The sequence below is a fragment of the Labrus bergylta genome, chromosome 2 (assembly GCF_963930695.1).
Source record: "Labrus bergylta chromosome 2, fLabBer1.1, whole genome shotgun sequence".
Lineage (NCBI taxonomy): Eukaryota > Metazoa > Chordata > Actinopteri > Labriformes > Labridae > Labrus > Labrus bergylta.
The window spans coordinates 21,832,407-21,846,974 of record NC_089196.1 but is presented as its reverse complement, the minus strand read 5'-3'; the positions used below and the strand labels follow the sequence as shown (position 1 = coordinate 21,846,974).

The 14,568-nt window shown below is 39.9% G+C and overlaps 1 protein-coding gene across 3 annotated transcripts in view; it reads right to left on the bottom strand.

Annotated features, from left to right (window-relative positions):
- Window positions 1-13,286, bottom strand: part of slc20a2 (solute carrier family 20 member 2) — a 48,293-nt gene extending 35,007 nt beyond the window's left edge. For 2 of the 3 annotated variants that reach the window (XM_020643906.3, XM_020643901.3), the window contains exon 1: window positions 12,987-13,285. The gene's annotated coding sequence lies outside the window, so the exon portion shown is untranslated. Of the gene's footprint in view, window positions 1-12,986 lie in introns of all 3 variants that reach the window. The other variant, XR_010664836.1, reaches the window with a different exon arrangement.
- Between the last annotated feature and the right edge of the window lie 1,282 nt (window positions 13,287-14,568).

Genomic DNA, 14,568 nt, shown 5'->3' with positions numbered 1-14,568 from the left:
ATACAACAGAAAAAAAGCCTGGTATATAAAACAGCTTTGGTCCATAGTGTCCTTTAATTTCATTTAGGCCCAAACAATATGGGATTTTTGGGGCCGATGTCGATATGAATATTGGGCCGAAAAAAATCGTATAGATATATCAGCTGATATCTTTCTTAGATCTATGTTGGATCAGAGATAGATAGATATAGGCATTTATTGCGTTGATCGCTCAAATGAAGATCCAACACTTGTGGAAAAGACATAATTAAGATGAAAGACGACAAGATGATCACTCAACCGGAAAATAACTGTGAATGCATCACTGCTCTTGACAATCTGAAGAGTGATAATGCTTGTTGTAAAACCATATAGCACATTCTGCTGGTGACAGCTGGAACTAGAAGCGCTAGTGTAACACAATGATGCTCAAATGAAATGCTATTTGACTGGGGAGATATTAGGGCTATAAGGAATGCCTTATAGCCCTAGTAATATCTGCGCATATTGGAGAGAAAATGAACCGATACTGATAGTCACTAGACGGGCTAATATCGGCTGATATTATCAGCTGGCTGATTAGTTGGTCGGGCTGTAATTTTCATTGGCAAAAACTGTACAGAGGAATGCCTTTTTTTTTTCCAATCATTCATCCATTTGGATTACATTAAGGCACATAGTTATACATAAATCTGCATAATTAGGGGTTGAGTTGATTGTCAGTAAGTAAAGATATTGAAACATAGCTATCCTGGCACAGGTATGAACAGACTGGAAAATATGTAAAAGGAGAAGAAATAAAACCAGTTGGATTTAAAACCAATATTATAGAGAGCAAACTGTGTTGGAGATTCAGAAAAGATACATCTTCACCACAAGAGATCAACTGTTCTATTCCCTGAAGGGAAGATATTGCTGCTACATCCTTACAATGTGTGTAACATAACAAAGGGGAATTGGCTAGAGACCCAACTTTAAACCATAAAACTAAACTGAACTGTTAAACCACTGAATAATTGTTTGGTTCAAAAGCTGCGTCCATTCCAGCTGAACATTTCGAACTAGAAAACTTTGGGGAAATATCGATAGATAAACTAGAAAGTAAATAGACAGCACGTTTCTCTCAGTGAACAAAATGATCTTGAATCCAGCACTGAACCGAGAATAAAAGTATTGCCTGGCAGGAGAGTTAGCCTCCATGCTGCTCTGACTGCTAAAACTACCTCTGAAGCATGAATGAGTTCACCTGAAAATTACACAGTACACGCTGTGTGACCAGCGTTATCTATCACGTTTGCTGTTTGTGTTACACACTTTCAACACATGGTGAGCACACAGATTGTATCCTGTTCAGAATGTAGGGCTGCTCCCTTTTGCATTGTGTGGCAAGTTTGCAAACCATGCTGTACCACACATGCAGCTTTAATTCACAAAAGAAGTTTGTCTGTCTATTTTCTTTGTGAATTCATACTCGAATAATCACTCAATTAATAACACTATAGTTCAGTAGTCAATAGAAATGCCTTATAGCCCTAGAAATTGAATCTTTTCCAAACTATTTTTAAACAATATGTTTTATTGATTGCTCCACGGAGAGGTATTTTGGGGACAGCGTTGTTTGAGGCTGTGCTGCATGTGCTACTTTCTTTGTGTCTTTGAGTGCTGTCACAGCATGCTCCACGCTGAAGGAAACTCATCGTGACAAGTGGTCTGCTGGTGTTCCGGTGATGGAGGGTAGATGAAGAGGAGGGTGGCTTTGACTGGGTCAACTCTAATCTTGTTGGGACAAATCGTTTCCTTAAGACTTTTCCACCCATCACCTCAGATCAGGACGTAATTGCACCACCAGGAGGTGGCACAATGAAGCTCAAATCCACTCTTTTTTTCTCATGTGTTGCTAAATGCTTTATTTCCATTGTGATAAATGCCCCTTCAAGCCTAAACACTCAAACCTGCACTGCTGCTTTGTACACCACTCTAAAGTAATTCACAATTTTAAACTAATTTGTATTATCTCCCCAACATGACTTAAAAAGGCTGCTCTATGACAAAACATAATATCATCTCTTCACGCGCAGTCTGCAGCTAGATGAATCCTCTCCAATTCAACTTTCAATTTGTCTCTTCAATGCTGCACAAGGAGCGTACATGATAAAGGTGCAGTAGAAAAAACTGAGTTTCAGACTGTGGCAAACAAATCAGTGACATCTTTACTGAGCTTAAGTTTAATTTGAGGGGGAAAAAATCAACGGTATATTTTTGACAAAAGAAATCTGGTTTGGAATTTATGCATTTTTGCATCGGTGGTCACGTAACAAGATATGAAGGTACTTAGATCAACAGAAAATAGCTTTTTTCCTAAATGGATGAGAAAAATGTAAATAAATTGGATAAGATCATTTAGTTTATAGATAAGGACCTCCCTGAGTACAGGGAATCCACTTCAAAGTAAACCTGCATTGTTTCCAAGATAACAATCCACTAATACATAGATATTTTAAAATAGCACATATAGGCAGCTCCAGTCAAGTGGCTTTTTATTAGTGTAAATATATGACCAAACAAGTTAAACAGGCCACAACAACCTTCATCATTTGAAATGTGCTGTAGTTGCAAAAAGGATGCCACACAGGAAATCAGACAAGAGTGCACCAACCGAAACATTCACAAAAAATACCACTGCATATCTTGTCACTGCATCACAAGTTCTCAATGCCTCTAGGGGCTGCCAAAGTGGAACACTTTGTTTTTCATACAGAGAGAGACCAGGAAAGAATGAGAAAGAACTCACCATAAAAAACATCTCAGTCTTATTACATGTTTTATTTTTAACATCACGGTTGCATTTTTTGGGACATTGTACTGTTTGCCCTTTCCAGCAACACTGTATTATTAATCTGTATCTCAGTCACCTTTGAGTAATAATGAACATGTGAGCTGGTGAGTCACATCTTACAATGTGTTGACACCTAAAACACCTAAAACAGCTAATAGAAACTGATGATAGAAATGCTTTAAACTTACAAACCCTGGAGGTCTAACTTCAGAGCTAATAAGGTGATGAGCTTAAAACAAAGATTAGATGAGATCAGATTTAGACTTTTCCTCTGTTCATCAGCTCAGTGTCAGTACAAGCGTCTTGGTCGTTTATCAGCCAAGAAAACACTTGTTAGTCCTTAACTTTATCTAACCTCCTTACACTGTTACTGTAGATGTTTATCAAGACACTATAACTATGCAAGATGTAATAACAGCTCAAGATAATAACAATACAACATTTAGCTGGAGACAACAGAAAACAATTTACCCCATTGTCTATTTTGCAAGATACAAACAAACAGAAGTGTTTATGCGTAAAGATCATGTTGACAGGTTTGTGGACTACAGTTCGGTCTGAGGCTGGGTAAGCCTTCTCAACATAACCCCGGCACTGGGGGGTTACTTACTCTTGAGCTAAAGCGGGGCTGGAATGTGTGAAACATTATGAAGATGTCAGCGCCTGTTCAGTAAAGGGAACCCTGGAGATTTTCTACGATATTTAATCCTTGACTCCCATAGTTGACTGGCCTGACATTACCCTATAAAAGCATCTTTGCTCAAGGACAGGACCGCTTTATTTTGTGCACACTCCACTTTTAAGTGTTTTCCCCAGGGTTCCCTGTAGTACAGAGGTATTTTTGGTACCAGTGTATTTTCCAGGCTACGATCCAAAACGGTTCTCATTTCCTTGTTTAGATTATCATAGATCTTAAGAGGAACAATTATACAATTTACAATTATTAAATCACAGGGCTTCGAGGCCTGTATTAAACCCCTAATCATATCCTTCACTCTGTTTAAATACTGTGATTAATTCATCTTCTAATAAAGGAAAACAATTACCCATAATACCTTGTTGGGTATTTTTTTCATTTTTCTAAAGCCTAATGACATGATACAGTGCAGTTATCATACATATTAACTACGGTATTTTCATAGCACCATGCAATTAAATGTCTTGTAGGAGGACCCTATCACATACATCTACAAATTGTTTTTACTTGCACACTATTGTACAAATCAGTAAAATAAAGATGGAAAATGTAAATATCCATGTACCAGTTTAGTCAGTACCAGAGGTGTTATTTAAAGTCTGGGATATCATTATAATGAAAGTGGTGACTGACTAATGACACTGATTCCTAAGTACCGTAATCATACATCTAAAGACAGGCACACATTGGGCATACTGCATGTAGGATTACATATGTGTTGACACAGAGAACCATGAGAAGGTGAGAATATGTGAACAAGTTATCTCCAACATGTCAATCAAATCAGGTAATGGGTCTAAACAGCAAACAGCAAAAAGGAAAAGGTTGGTCATCTTAAAATTGCATGCATGCTAGCAAGAATTTTTAAACATAGTTTGGACATGCAGGAGAAGTTGATGGAGCATAAGGTTTTTTTTTTCTTTAATTCTGAATGTTTGATTGTTGGGTTTTAAAATAAACCCCCACCTGTCACACTTACTATACTAACTAATGTAATCATCACAAAGACTCAAGAACATCACTATCCCCTGATCCCTTGTCACCCTGTCAGCTTCCACGACAGATGTGTTTATTTTGAGTCAACTGAAAAATGTGCAAACATGACAGGACAATTGACGAATTGGCGGCAGCAACCTGAAAGTCAGCTTCACTGCTCACAGCACATACGATTATGCCACTCTTATCTCAAACAGAATAATTTACATTTTTACATGCCATTGTTCTACCTTACAGCTCCTCACCTGACAAGGTGGGACCTTAATAGATACCACCACTCTATCTGACAAACTGCCCCCACCTCCCATCCACACTAGTTTCTGAGGTGTCACATATCCGCCACTAGCTCTTGTTGCTAAAGGCAGGAGAGTGGAGGAAAGGTTTGGCTGGAAATAGCAGTGTCACATGAGTGTGTGCAGTGACCAGTCAGCCAGCTGCTCATCCTAACATGGAGCCCTGCCCCAACCTGACAATCAAATGCAGATAGCAAATAGACGGTTACATTATCAACACAACAGTGTGGACCAGTGCAGACAGGTCGATCATTCGTCCCTTGTGCTTGTCACACCCTTTGCTCAAGGAGGTTTTCCTCTGGATTGTGGTTGAGTTAAAGAGGACACGTGAGCTCACACCTGTTCAAACAACAAAGATTTCTACAAAACGTTGAACATTCAAACAGACAAAAGAAACCGATTGGTTAGCTATGAGAGAGAGCAAAAACATATAAAATATTCATAAGGTTAAGAGTTTAGAAATTAACAAAGAAAACAGGGTTGTAACACCACATGTCATAAAATTCACCAATTGTTAGCACCTCAGTTTTGGTGTCATCGCATGAAAAATATTGTGAAATTATAATTCTTGTCAATAGTTTTGAAAAATACTAACATTCAAAAGTAGCAAATTATTCGACTAAGTTATTTTGTGCATTTATTATTATGGATAGGACAGCTCAAGAGAGATGGGGGGGTGACATGCAGTAAAGGGCAGCGGATGGATTCAAACCCACAGCCTGCAATGAGGAATAAAGCGACTGTACATAAGATGACATCATAACCAGTTAACCACTACGCTGTCCGGTGCCCCAAATTATTCTACATAATTGTAGTCTCTTATTTAAGGCCTTTTATAGGCAGCAATACGAGCTGAGCTTGGCTAGTCTGGCTAAAATATGCTAAGCTTACTATCATGCAGCTGATGAACATCAACAGGTGGCTTCTAGGTAAAACATTCACTCCATATACATTTCTGTTCCATTCCCAAAAGTACTAGACATTTATGGAGCATTTTTGACACTTACTGCTTGTGTCATAGTCAGATGTGTGTCTGTTGATGTCTCAGTATTTTGCTGTCTTTATTTTTTGTATTATATTTTGTTGTTGCTGTCCTGACCTTGTGTGTTTGTTTCTTTGTGCCTCATTTGTCATGTATATGTCTCCAGTTTGTCACGCTATTGCACCTAATAAATTAATAAAAGAAGCGGACCTGTGGTCTCATGTCTCGTTCAGAGGTAAGTAAACTCACAGTATTAAGAGTGTGGGCTAGTGCACGCAAGGGGTAGAGTACAAGCAGTGAGACAGGGAGGGGTGATTGGTTCAACAAATTGGTAGCTCGTGGCAGACATTGGTCTAAGTCTAACATGCTTACAACTGCTACACATGACGGATATTATTATTTTCTTTTTCAGAGCACGTGCATTATTAATTTCTGTCAGGACCTAAAGACAATTTCATCTAAATTCTTAAAAAGTGTGTTTGGAGAAAATGACCAACCCTGCCTTAAATATTATGCAGCCAACACAAAAAAGGGTTGTCAATTTTTGGAGTGAAACATCACAAGCTGTTGAAAACAAAGGTCATAATCAGTATCCATACAGCAACATAAATGTGTCATTTACATGACCTTAAGAAATCCTCACAAATGTCTGTTCCCATGCCTTCACAGTAATCTGCGTTAGGGGTTTACTTAACTTTAAACTGACCACACGTCTGTAAAAATAAGACTCATTAAAGTCAAGCCCCAGGTTGTTCTGAAAAAAAATGCTTTTGAGTGAGTTGAACGGGAAAACAATGTCCTTTCTACTTCCCATAAATAAAACCACAATGCCTCACAGTTCAGCAGTAAGCCCGTCATTAGCATAGTTAACACCAGGCCAGCACCAAACAAGAGACGCTCTGTGTGACAACGCTTTGATACAGACCCTGCCGCTTACAGAAGGCCACCAGAAACCCTACAAAACGGCTCTCATGACCGAGTGGAGAGGACAAACACAGCCAAAAAAACACACAAAGGGTCAGAGAAAACGATGCAACCAGCATAAGCAGTCACATGCTAACTCGTGTAATAATGGCTAATTGTTTCCATGTAAGTCAATATGAGTTCCCATTTTATGGGGAGAATATAGAGCCTTAGTCTTTAAGGAGCCCATAACTTAAAGAGAAGAGGTTTATTTGAATGCGTCACTCCCTAATTTAACTGAAGGTCTCTTGCTTCAAAGCAACCAAGACAGGAAAACTACCAGGAATCGTGATTAAATAGAGTAAATGCTAACTGTAAATGCTTATATTTGTCAGGAACACAAAAAGAAACCCCCCAAACTACCACACTCATTCAGTGAAGACATGTCGGTAAAAGAATTGGAGCATTACAGGCAATTAAGGCTCACATTTGGGTAAAAGAAAAATGCTGGCCTACGTGACAGTGGTAAACAGGAGGACAGAAAAGCATTATGGGATGCTGACATTTAATCAGTCGCTAGCTCGCCACTCGATAGTTCCCTGAAACCCGTTGCATACCTAAACATGTGAATGAACCACAAATATTTAATTGTATAAATGCAGCCTCAATTATCTTCTTCCCCAAACGTCAGACAATTCAAAACTGAACCTGAGGTTGAAGAGTAGTCTAGTAGTGTCAGCAGTAGTAGAGATGATTTTTGTTTGGTGTCCTGACCCTGCAGCAAAGCCCAAATTAAGTGTTCAAGAGACTTTGCAAGAAAAATTGCTCTTCTGAAGATGGTACTATTTGTTCTCAGCATCTTTCTCCATCACCTACAGCTAGCATCTTGCTAAATGTGCGCTCCTCTCAGTTTCCTGTTAACAACAACCTTCTCATGTACAGTAGACCTCTCTTTTCACTCTGCTCTCCAACTGTGTTTGTATTGAAAGACCTGTTTTCAGCTCCATATGATCACTGACATGCTTAACCAGGTTTTCAGCGACAGCACCGATAAGCGATGCTTTTACAAGACATGTAACACACACATACACACAGCATGAGGATTTCCACTGTGCTATCATGTGATGTTGCCATGGCGAAGGAGGGCTCAGACATAACAGTATGATTGTGCTCTGAGGGCGAGGTGGGCCGATCAGAGAGACAGACTGTTCCCTGACGGTGACGCTGCCAGTCCTGGGGCCGACTGCCTTTTCCGCCACAGACACACTCACTGGCAGAAGGGCCAGACTGCACGGGGCCCCACCGTCACGGATACCACAACAGAACCCACCACACTTTCCATACATTTTTTTTTTTTTTTTTTTGTCTTACCTCTTTTGTTTATCAAAGCCATATGTTATTTTCATCAAAAATATGTGACTTAAGTTCTTTAAATGTCTTTAGTTCCATCTTGTAATACAGTACCTGCAAATTAGAGTCTGACAAATATATCTGTCGTCTTAAGTTATCGGGCCAATTGGAGCTTCTGACAAATACATCCATATTTGTTTTGGGCTGATGAAATGTCGTAGCAGCTCATCAAAAAAAAAAAAATGATCATGAAAAAGACTTCCATAGATTTTGCTAGTCACCAAAATGTATATGTTTAGTGTTTGTGAAGTAACCTTTGCATGATCATATCAGCGCAAAATCCAAATGGAAGACTTTCATTCCAGCTCAGAAACGCACTATATTACCCTCCACATCCGTCAGTGGTAAAATCTTCCCTTCTATATAGCTTTCTGCATCAGTCTCAAATATTTAGCAGTCCCATGATGACAGTTAAAAAAAATGCTATCAGCTTTAATGTTACACAGTGGGGCAGCATTTAACACATGTTCATGACTGATAAATGTGTCAATGGTTTAGGGATTAATAAGTCTGCAGCCCTGCAGGCACCTCTGTGAAACTGCACTCCACCAAAGTGGTGTTTTGACATCAAAACGTGCCAATCACACTGATCAGCAATAAACACAAAACAACTCTGCTGATGAGATGCGTGTCATTTTTGCTGGAATATTCAAACTATAATTTTGGCCTCATTATGTCGTTACGGGGACATAATGAGGTCAGGGATAGGGACACAATGACATCATCCTAAACCAACAATGTCATATGGTGCGAGTGAAAGAAAACTGCAAAGCCAACAACTCGTTACTCTCATTAAATATTTCTGCAGATGAAGATCAACTTTCTGGCACTCTGACTTTTTCGGGGTGAAAATCACGTGACTTGTATTTACACCAACTGGCCCAGGACAGGTGCAACAAATTGGGACACAATCAACTTAGGAGGCAAATCTAAAGGAGGCCTGGAGGCAAATGCGTGTTATGGGAAAAGGTAGAGGATCGTCACAGTCATTAGATTTCATCCTCTGGGGATCATGAAAGTATGTACAAAATGTCAACTTAAGCCACCTGATAATTGCAGGGATATTTCAGTCTGGACAACAGGGCTGGACTCAATGACATTAGCCATTCTAGGGCCACTGGCATACTTGGCTAAAAATCCCATCAAATGTAGTAAAATGTTTTTAAAAATAGACGAAACATCAAGCCAGAAAAATAAGTCTGTTAAATGATTGAGCTTTACAGAAGATGAACATAGAGGGGCAGCTGGAGAATTAAACCCAGCATACCATTTTTGGATTATTATTAATTTTTTTTATGTATTAAACAGGAAAACAGATGTGCAATGTTTCCATTGATTTATAATTTATCAAAGACATTGGCATCTGGAATTGGACTACATCTCTGCAATGATTCCTCAAAACATATAAAAAAAAAATCATCCTCCACTTGCTTCTCTTCTAAAGAGAGCGTATCAGTCTTGGAGGAAAGGGTGCACCTCTCAAGGAGGGAAGCTTTGAAGTGATGTGGTGTAACCTGCCCGCACTTTTCACAATACGAGAGGCCTAATATGAATTTGACTTAGACTGGAACTAAAGGAGGAGCCACACTTTACAGATAGTTCTTGGAAGTGTGTTGTCACATGTACTTTGAAAGCACATGTCCGTGAAAACTGGTCTGACAATGATCTTTAAGCATAGTGTTAAACATGAAAACATTACACAATGTACAAATACTTTGTGCATGTGTGGATACAAAACAGCTCACCCCTCCTCCACTGACTTCAACGCAGAACAATTACAACATAAAGCTTTAGCTGCCTGATTTAAACTGTTGTTTAAATGTTCACTGCTGTGTGTCTGTTATGAAGCCTTTCACTTCATGTGTTAGCACAAAGGAGAGGCTCTATTGGCTGTTTGCTCAAAGCTGTGGCTGCACACCGGCAATTTAGCCGTGAATCACTCTGCCTGGATTGTTTTTCTCCACAAGGCTCACAAAGGGGCGGTCATAGTACAATCATAATATAAATTGAAATTGTCCCTGATGTTTCTGTGAACTCACCTGATTTCCACAAGGTAGTGAATGAAAAATGTAATTAAGGCTCAATGAGAAGGGGAGCTACTACAACAACAACAACAACAGATATATTCATTAAATAAACTACTACTATTTGTTTCTCCTCTGTGCAAAGTTGTCTAATTTACCTAAGCAATAGTTGCTATGTTCAACAAAAATGTTTGAATGTTTCTTGGAAAGCAGGTTCACTAAGCAAATCAGGCAACCTCAAAAGCAGAATAGCAGACTAAACTGTGTAGGCGCAATATTTTTTTTCTTAATCCCTGTTCTTCAAATAGAGTAAGATATAAACATGAGTGAGGGTTTGAGGGTCTGCAAATGATAAAACGATATACGCACGATTCAAAGGTAGGTGGACGTGTGTTTAAACAGTGCAGGGACGGGAGAGTCAGAGATGTGTTTTTCTCATAGAAGCTGGTCAGCAGAAGTCTGACAGTGTTAACTTTTATAGTCACATGAACAAAGAAGGCGTGTAAAGAAAGGGAAGTCATTAATCAGCATATCTTTTCACAATCTACTTTTATATCAGTCCAATGGCCTTTATGGCTAGACAAGATATTCTCAGTGTATTTACTCCCTTCAGTTTATGAGCCCACTAAGTAAAAACCACCGATGTTACATAATTTCAGTAAAGCTTTATAAAGAGAAACTACTAAAAAAGAAAACATGTGAGGTGGTGCCAGACCCCTGCATTCCTCTCCTTTCTCAACCATTCTTATCGTAATATGAAGATTAATCATTAACTCACAAGCCCCTTTCTGGCTGCCAGGATTCTGTGTACTCACACCGACTATAACGCAGCAGGCTAATGGAAATGTTGTTGCTGTGGTGTTTGTGTTGATCAATAAAAAAGGTGCTGTATGGGAAGACTTGATTTTTGACACATTCTAGCCAAAACAGAAGGGATTAAACAAAATCACAGAAACTCTCAATGCTATGATGCAATCCACAACAGTGGAAACCATGGATAAATAATTAAAGAAGCCAACAATACGTTTAGTGTTCTAAGAGTGGTTAACAAAACATCATAAGAGAAATGATTACTCTAGTCCTTCAAGCTCATTTAAGGGGTCTTTAGTTGGTTATGAAACAGACTAAAATAAATACTGGTGCCTCTTTCTGGTCGATAAAACCAAACAAGACCATAAGCAAGAAGAGGATTTCAATATAGTCCTTTTCAATGCCTGTTACAGCTGCCGCCTGGTTAGGTGTTGGACAAACGGATAAAAAGCATGCTACATAAACAGCCTGTAATTACATCTTCCACAGAAAGAATAATAGTGAAAGCTGCATAATGTCATACAACAGGATGAGACGTATGCTCAGAAAACACTCCGAAAACACACCAACGGGACAAGATCAGCGAAGAAATAAGAAATTAGAGTGTCGTCCACGGGGGCCACCAAGATCAGCACAAAAATAAGAGTTCCTCGCAGCAGCTTTCGAGATTGAAGGTACGTGAAGTCTTCTTCACTTTTTTCATACTTCACTCGTTTATTTTAAGTATAATTTTGATACTGTATCCTACTTCACTAAGTTTATAAAATTAACAGTAGAAGTTAAATGATCTCAAACTCCACGAAATACATTAGTAAAATCCAGCTGGCATGTTGATGCACCTGTATTCATATACTGTAGTCCTAAATTCAAATAGAGGAAATATAACAGCATTACACTCACAGGAGGCCTTTTTCTGCATCAATGTTTAATTCTATCCCTGATGAATCAAGTGGATTTAACTTTGAAAATATATTTGGACTTAATTGGCATCATTAAAATGGAACTTTTTCCAGAGCTGTTTTTTTTTTTTTTGTCCAGGCTGTATTTGTTATATTTTCCACCCCTCTATGTTGGCCGTGACTGTGTTCCAGTGTTTGTGATCTTTAATGGGGACAAAGGAAGAGGCTCGCCCTGGGGCTTACTAAACAGAGACACACTGTCACAATAGGTGCCTGGCTTGTTATCGCAGACTCATATCTGTAGGTGAACAGATCAGGTTTATTTTTCCTCTGCTGTCTGACTGGCTTTGAGGCTGGCTAACACCCACAGCTCAACAACAAGGTAGAGAAAGCAGACACGGAGACAACAAACGCCTAAAAAAAAAAGCTCGTGGTGCAGACCGGGGAACAGACCTGAGGCACTTCTCAGATTTTTGGGATAGGCTCTTCCCGAACTTCTTATCGTTATTGGGCAACGAGGCCGACAGTTACGGTGGCTACTGCGCATGCTCGGTTGTTGACCCGCCTTACCGTCAAACAGTGTCTACTCGGTGCACGAAAAGAAAGCTCAACAGAGTGAAATGAACTCGCGTGATTAACAGCAAAGCAATTACACGCAAGTTGAACGCGGCGCTCAGGGCAAAAAGGAAGCTCTTGCCTTTTCTTGGCTGGTGAACGGACCACCAGACTGTCTGTGTGTGTGTGTGAGAGTGAATCAGTGCTATTGTGATACACACTTGGATGTAGGAGTCACACACGTGCAGCGGCTTCATTCAGCTGCGTCGCGAGCGGTGGCAACAACAGCACGGGCGCGTTTTTTTGTTGTTGTTTTTTTTAAACAAAAAGCCGCTCGTGGTGAAATCCGACTTGCGAGTAAAAAATGAAATATTTCGAGGCTGCAAGCTGCCGCGGCTCGCCTACTATACACAGACATGCATGTTTCACGTTGTGTGTTCACACTTACCAGGCCCGTTCCGTCTCGTTCACCACAAAAGAAATGCGTGAAGAAAAGTGGCTGAACAGGACAGCAGGCCAGTCGAAAAGATGAACAACAAACAGGGGGCAGCGTGTCCTTTTTTTTTTTTTTTTTTTTTTTTGCCCAGACAAAATGTACTTACCAACGAAATCGGACACCACAAGGGGGGGAAATGTGCCGTGTTCCTCTCCGCCTCCTCGCCTCTATACCCTTGCCTGTATTTTCCCAGAACCGCTCTCCGTGGGCTGTGCCGAGAATGTCACAGATTCCAGCAGTGGCCGTCGTCCCCCACCGGAATGGTTGGTTGCCCTCGTCTCCGCCGATTCATGCGACCAAGTTGTCCTGAATGTCGCCTGCTGCTCTCATCCGGGCGTTTAGAGGATTGAGCCGTCGTCTCGGCAGTGCTCAGAATGACAGATAGCCTACGGGATGAAGAAGAAGGAGGAGGAGGAGGGGAATAGCGTGAGACAGGGAAGGGGGGAGAGAGAGAGAGAGAGAGAGGAGGGGGGGGGGGAGTAGTGGTCAATCTGTTGCGGGCATGGTGACACCATATTGCAGGAGAGAGAAAGGCAAAAATGCACTAATAGCTTCTCATAAGTGTGTTCAGGGCGTTAATTAAACAAATGTGCAATATATATATATTTTTTTATCTGAGCTGATTGATATTAACTCACAATCTACCATATTTGACTAATCGCCATATTTTTCCAACATTTATTGTAAATAAATGAATATTTATTTATATATGAATATTATTTATTTATTTTTCCAACATTTATTCTAAATAAATTAATATTATAATTTAAATAAATTAATATTTATTTATAATTTCTAAACTTTAATTCAAATAAGCGATATGTGTTGGTTGGCTATAAAGTGATATGGAATCCCAGAATATTAATTTTTTCTGAGCAAAGCTGGCACAGCCCATAGCACAGTAGCCTATTTAAACTAATGCACATTCAGATTATGAGCAAACACATTGTCCCTTCTCCCCCCTTCATTCTGTTTTCATTGTGGATCATTTAATGGTATGAGACGGAGAGGACTCGTGTCGTGCACAGGAATCTGTCTCTGCGAGTCAGTCATTAAAGTCATTAAAGAGAGGGAAACTGTTATTTTGCTGTTTATTCCCCCCCCCCCACCCCCTGACTTCGCCCTTATTCTACACCCCAAAAGGTAAACTGTGGGTTGCGTGATAAGGTTGTGATCACTGGGTCGATGGTAATCTTTAATCCGTCAAAAATGATGCCATCTATTATGGCTGGGGCCACGTGCGCCAAGCATAAATGTGTTACGTAACCGGCGCAGCCAGTCAACAGCAGTGGGAGGGAGACAGAGAAGGAGGGGTCGTTTGGAGGGTAATCAAACCTGGCTCGACTTTATGATATGAATGAACATTTTGTACGGTATAGAGTTAATTCTGAGATTGTTAACTTTAATTCAAATTCATTTATAAAATAATTCAAATGAAAAGTGTAGCAACATAACATTGAGGCTAATGAATATTATTTACCTCAAAATGCCCCTTCAGCGGCTTCTGAGTTTATGGGGGGGGGGGGGGGGGGGGGTTGTTAACATCAATTATAATATTGTTTACAAGCCTAGAAGCACTGGTGTGTGTTGTCGTGGAAATAATTTCCCTTTTGAACTGTACAAATGCTGTGTCCTGTTGGGACATGACTCCAGTGGTTGGGTGGAACAAGTGACTCTTCTCTCCAAAG